This window comes from Mesoplodon mirus (genome assembly GCF_964341445.2).
Source record: "Mesoplodon mirus genome assembly, chromosome: 9".
Classification (NCBI taxonomy): domain Eukaryota; kingdom Metazoa; phylum Chordata; class Mammalia; order Artiodactyla; family Ziphiidae; genus Mesoplodon; species Mesoplodon mirus.
The window spans coordinates 68,751,074-68,757,073 of NC_138985.1; positions in this window are offsets into that span (position 1 = coordinate 68,751,074).

Here is a 6,000-nt window from a genome sequence, read left to right on the forward strand (position 1 = left end):
CTTTAAAGAGGACCCTGGAGCAGTTTAGAAATTCAGAGCCTTTCCTCAAATTTTATAAATCCAAGACAGCTCAGACCAACTCACTCTGACAGCTGATCATAATCTGAAATAGTGGTCATCTTTAGACTTGTTTACTTATTAGAAGGAGAAGAGTCACAGATGTAAGGTCCTTTTCTTGTCTGGAAAGAGCACTTGTTCTCACTATTCACCTACAGTCTTATTGTTACAATCTTCAAAGTTAGGATTTTCTTTTTGCTGATTTTTTTTCCTTTTCCTGTTACTAATGCAAATTCATCATGAATCCTTTAGAAAATACTTAATAAAATTTTATCATAAGCCCACTACCCAGAGTAAGCACTTCTGAGTGTATTTTCTTTCAGTAATTTTTTAATGGATGTTTTACAGGTGTGAGTTTATGTGTGTGTTTAAAAACCCTGAGACAAAGCTTTATTTTTAATTTTTCCCCATTTGCACCCACTTACTATCATTGACCCATATTCTTAAGTCAGAATAGTTCAGCCAGGTGAAGGATGCTGGGGAACAAGGGGTTATACCACTGACCTAGAATGATTGCGCCATGATGGTTACTATGCCTCTTTTGAGACTGACCCTAAGAAGCCTCTCTGCAGTCCCTAACCCTGTTGACCAGACTCCTACTTGCAACGTTCCTATTAACATCTATGACTCAACCTGCTCCTGAGTTTCCTCCCCCTCTCTCTCTCTTTTTTTTTTTTTTTTTTTTTTTTTGCGGTATGCGGGCCTCTCACTGTTGTGGCCTCTCCCATTGTGGAGCACAGGCTCTGGACGCACAGGCTCAGTGGCCATGGCTCACGGGCCCAGCCACTCCACGGCATGTGGGATGTCCCCGGATCAGGGCACGAACCCGTGTCCCCTGCATCGGCAGGCGGACTCTCAACCACTGCGCCACCAGGGAAGCCCTCCTCCCCCCTCTTGCTGTTCTTCCTTCAGTGCTCTTAATTGCTCAAAACAGAAAACCAGAAGTCATTCTTGGTTCCTCATTCTTCCTAACTCACTGGCTCTCTTCATTGAATTGATCAGTCTGTTCTGTATGTTTAATAAACTCTTTCAAATCTGTCCACCTCTCTCCATTGCCCCTGCCACAAAGAGAATCTAAGGCACCAGTTTCTCCCCCTGGCCCAGCGCAGCAGCCTGCTCTCTGGTCCTGTCTTTGTATCCACTCCTGCCCCTACTATAATCTGTTCCCCAACCCAGCACTGAACTGAACTTTGTAAAAAGTTAGATTTCAAAACTTTTTAACATAGAAAGCTAATCCAGTATCTCCTTCCCCTGGTTAACACTCTCTGATGTATGATGAGACAGTATCCTCCAGATAAAATCCTAAACCAATAAACGTGCTTTAAGCACCCGGCTGGGTCCAACCTCTGCCCACTCCTCCATGTCTCTCTCCCTGCCATCCCTTCAAACACCCTCTATTCCAGCCAAAGCAGGCTCCAGGTCTTGCAATATGTTCTCCCCTCTGCCTTGGAGGTCAGGTTTTCCAAGGTCCCAAGAGTTTGATGAACCTCTTTAGACAGACCCTTTCTTTGCAGACTTTCAGTGCTTTTGAGGACATTTCTGCTGCTTGAGCAGCCACATGGAACGGAACTGGAATGGAGTCATCTACCTTCTCCAGCTCAGGTTTCCTTGTGAATAAGTGCAAATACCACTTCATGGTATTTTGCTTGAACTATGCACACATAAAAGCATATCTCTTAGAGATAAACTGCATAGCCCAGAGGAAGCCCTCAGTAATATCAGCTGTTTTTATTCTAGTTCCTGAGTGATGGGTTGAGATTGGCCTGAAGGAATTATTTCAGCAGTTTCCTTTAAACCCTGTCTGGAATGTGAAGGCTCCATTCCTTGGGGAATGCCAAGAGGCATTTTGGAAAACTGTGGTCATGTTTTTGTTTCAAAAACTCAAGGGCAGTTGGACATCTAGGAGATGGAGAAAAAGAAAGATCCTCAGGTCCAAGATGACACAAAAAAGAGAATCGGATTCCGTGCTGTCATCTGTATGTTTAAGAACATACCCTGAATCTGGGATTATATGATGAATGTATTTTAAGGTGTTGCCCGATCCCCCAAAAAGGGAAGTAAAATTGGGATGAAGAGGCAATTAGCTTAGTAGGGAAATGCAATGGTAAGTCTCAGGAATGCCTGGGGGATGGCTTAGGGATGTGGAGACACCACATTGTCACCAATAAAATCTCTAAAGCCTTGGGAGTGACCACCCTCCCTGCATTTCTGATCCTAGAGACGGTGAAGGACGAGGAAGCAGCTTCATCCCCATGATCCACATGCTTTCCTCTAGCTGTCCACTGCTGTATTACTGCAGGTGGGGGGACCTTACATGGGACAACTTTTGCAGATAGTGGAAATCCAAGGCAGCCTTAGGTAGCCTTCCACTGTCAGTTCCGTGGAATATGTCAACACCTATGAGCCTTGACAGACCACTCTTTGCAAGAAATCTCTCTCAGTCTGAGTTTGCAGAAGGGTATGTTTTGATTGAAGGCAGCCGCTCACATCTTCACCCTTGGACATATTCTAAGTTTCTTTTACACTGAAGCCAATTCTCAGGAATTAGATGGAGAGATTGAGGCAGAGGGAGCACAGGGGGAGTAGGAGATGTAGCCTAGTGAGGCTCCCAACAGGCATGAGTTTTGAAAGAAAGTTCCCTGTCAGCCCCCCTGCTGATTGTAATGAGAACGAGGGGGCTGTAGATGCCCCTGACCCTGGTATAGCCAAGGCTACAGGCACCAGGAATTTTTTGGAGGGAAGAAGGTAGTTCTTTCCAGTCTACAGGGGCACAGAGCTATGGCTTTTCAGGAATGAAGGGTAGAATTTTGCCCCTTGCACCTTTTAACTGGGACACTTAGCTGTCATATTTCTGTAATGTAATACTTAATTTGGGGGCTAGGTAACTTCAGTGCAAATCAACAAGTATTTATTGAGTACATAGTACAAGGGCCTTGGGACAAAAAATAAAGTAGATACCAATATTTTTAGCCCTTCATATACTTTATAAATTTAAACCCTGACTGTGTCCTTCATTTATTTTGTATTGATTTATCGATTTATTGAAAAAATGTTTATTGAGTTCATTCATTCTTGTATTTATTCAGTGTGCCTATTAGGTACCAGGCAGTGAACTAAACTGCAGATTCAGAAGAAAGTAAGATCTTAATCTATACCTACTTATAATCTTACTGCACTACAGTGTTATACAAGCAATAATAGTTTGGAGACAGGCGTTGGATCATTCAGGAACCATTCAAGATGTTTTGATGAGTTAATTACATCTCAGGTATTGTGAGCGACCTGAAGGTGTTAAACAGGCTCCCAACCCCGGGGGGCAAATCACCCCCCTTGCTTCTGGACCAACATACCTGCCTACTTAAGCCAATACATAGGAGAGACTGCCAGCAGAGTGTGACGTTCTGCCTCTTAACTCCTCAAGTTTGCAGATTTCCAGAGGCTGAAGCCTCTTCCTTTATCCTCTCAACCCTTCTGACTTCTCAAGGTACACAGATCCACTTCCCAGGAACCACTATGTCTCCATTGCTGTCAGAGCGCCATGTCTATCCTCACCAATGAAAGAATGATGAAATATGCTATGCTGTATAATTTAACCTGTTCGCAGTTGGAGCAGAAGCACCAGCTTGCCAGACTATCCATTCTGACAGAATAACCTCTATTTATCACAACTGTCAGTAGGATTTCTGCTTGTAGCTCTGCGCAAGGACAGGAGATGATCAGGGCAAAGGCTTGTGAACCTGGACACAGTCTTTAGGACTCATGGGCAGGTCTTTGGATGAGAAAAGAGTCCAATGCTGTAGCCACAGATATTCCTTCCTGGCGGGCTGCCTCTTTGACTCAGCAGCCTCGTTTTTCCCTTGGTCTCTCAGGGAGGTGGTGAGCGTGGATGACTAAGTTCATTAAATCTGACCTGATTTGCATCCTTCTTTTCTACTATTCATCCAGCCATCAAACTTCCTGTTCCTGAACTCACTGAGTGGGAGACTCATTCAAATACTTATTTTCAGGCTTTTCTAGCTATGAAAATGCAGTCTTGCTTTCCTAAACCATGCTACTTCTCTGGTTAATTATAAAAATTATAGGACTTCAAAAAGGACGAAAATAGATAAATACACAAAAATTTTTATAGAAGAATTATAGGACTTCTTTCACTAGGCAGCGACTTTTACTAACTCCCTGGGAACAGTGTACTACCCAGACACATCTATACAACCACAACACCTGGTAGTTAAGAAATGGTCACAACTGCTACAAAGCGAGACAGGCTGCATGCCATAGTTAACATTGCTATAGGGCTTTATGATTAAGGACGTGCCTTCATATCCATAATTTCAGGTGATGCATACAAAAACTATGTGTGGCAGATGCTTTAGATTATTATTGCTAGATCCATGACCCTTTGATAAGGGACTTTGCGGCTCCTCCCATCAAGATGTCGAGTCTATTTCCTAACGTTTTTCCTTTGGCCTCATTTCTAGTGTCTTGCTTTGGCCAATGGAATGCGGTAGAAGTGATATTTTGCCAACTCCAATTGTATTAGTCTGCTCAGGCTGTTATAACACCACAGACTGGGTGGCTTAACCAACAGAAATTTATTTGCTCACAGTTCTGGAGGCTAGAAGTTCAAGATCAAGGTACCATCAGGGTTGGTGTCTGGTGAAACCTCTCTTCCTGGCTTACAGAGCTTCTCACCTTAACCCCACATGGCCTTTCCTCTGTGCTTGTGCAAAGAGAGAGAGATCTCTGGTGTCTTTTCCTCTTATAAGGACACGTCCTGTTAGATTAAGACCCCACCTTTATGACTTCATTTAACCTTTATTACTTCCTTATAGGTCTTTTCCCCAGATACAGTCACACTGGGGATTGGGGCTTTAACATATGAATTTGTGGTGGGGGGGGACACAATTTGGTCCATAGCACCAAATCTAGGCCCCAAGGGGCCTTATGAGCTTTGACTCTCTCTCAGAAGCTGTCTCCAACTTAAGACAAGTCCAGGCTAGTCAACTGGAGAAGAGACCTCAGGAGCAGAGATAAGCTGTCTTCCTGAGGCTACCTGAGACCAGCTGGCTTGGCTGCTCACTGCAGAAGCAGGAGAGAGCCTAGATGAAACCAGAGCCACCCAGTTAAGCCAGGTCAAATGGTGACCTGCAGAACTGTGCATGAAATTAATTGTTTTAAACCACTACGTTTTGGGGTTTGTTAGGCATCAAAAGCTAATTAATGTTGCAGATATTACTTTGACCCCCATTTTGCTGATGAGAAATGGAATCTCAAAGAAATTAAGTGATTGTTCAAGGTTCTATGGTTAGTGAGTCCTAAAGAGCTGCATCTTCTGAATTCAAATATTTGCTTTTTCCATTGTCCTCTGATTCTATGCCAGGAAAGATGGACTCAGAGTCTGGAAACATAAACATATTGATGTGGGGCAATTTATGATCCTTTTCCTGGCAAATTAATTCCTAATGCGCTGGACTTTAGATTGGGCGAGTGTGTATGTGCATGTGTGTGCATGTGTGTGTGTATGTGTACATGTACCTGTATTTCCTCTGAAGGGTACAGACCCAGGGTTTATCAGGCTATTTTATTCCAAATGAATAGTTTTATTGGCTGTGATAGATCCAGGCCCTGCATGTTTATGTCAGCATGACTGGACCAGCCTCCGGGTAAAAGTGGGCATGGGCTTCAATATGCCCCTTAGGTGTGGACCTTTATGAGAATGTTTCCCAAAACTTTGCATGAAATGCTGAACACAGTTGTAAAAACTAGGTCAGGAAGAAAGCAAGGCTGCAGAGAAACCCTTGCTGGAATGGAAGATGATTGCTACTTAAGAAGAATGATAGACAAGGGCCAAGAAGGGAGGCTTGAGTCATGGGACCTCCCCACCCCCCATAATGACTTCCCTGGTACTGAGCCTCTACCTTCTTCATATTCCTCAGCTGCCTA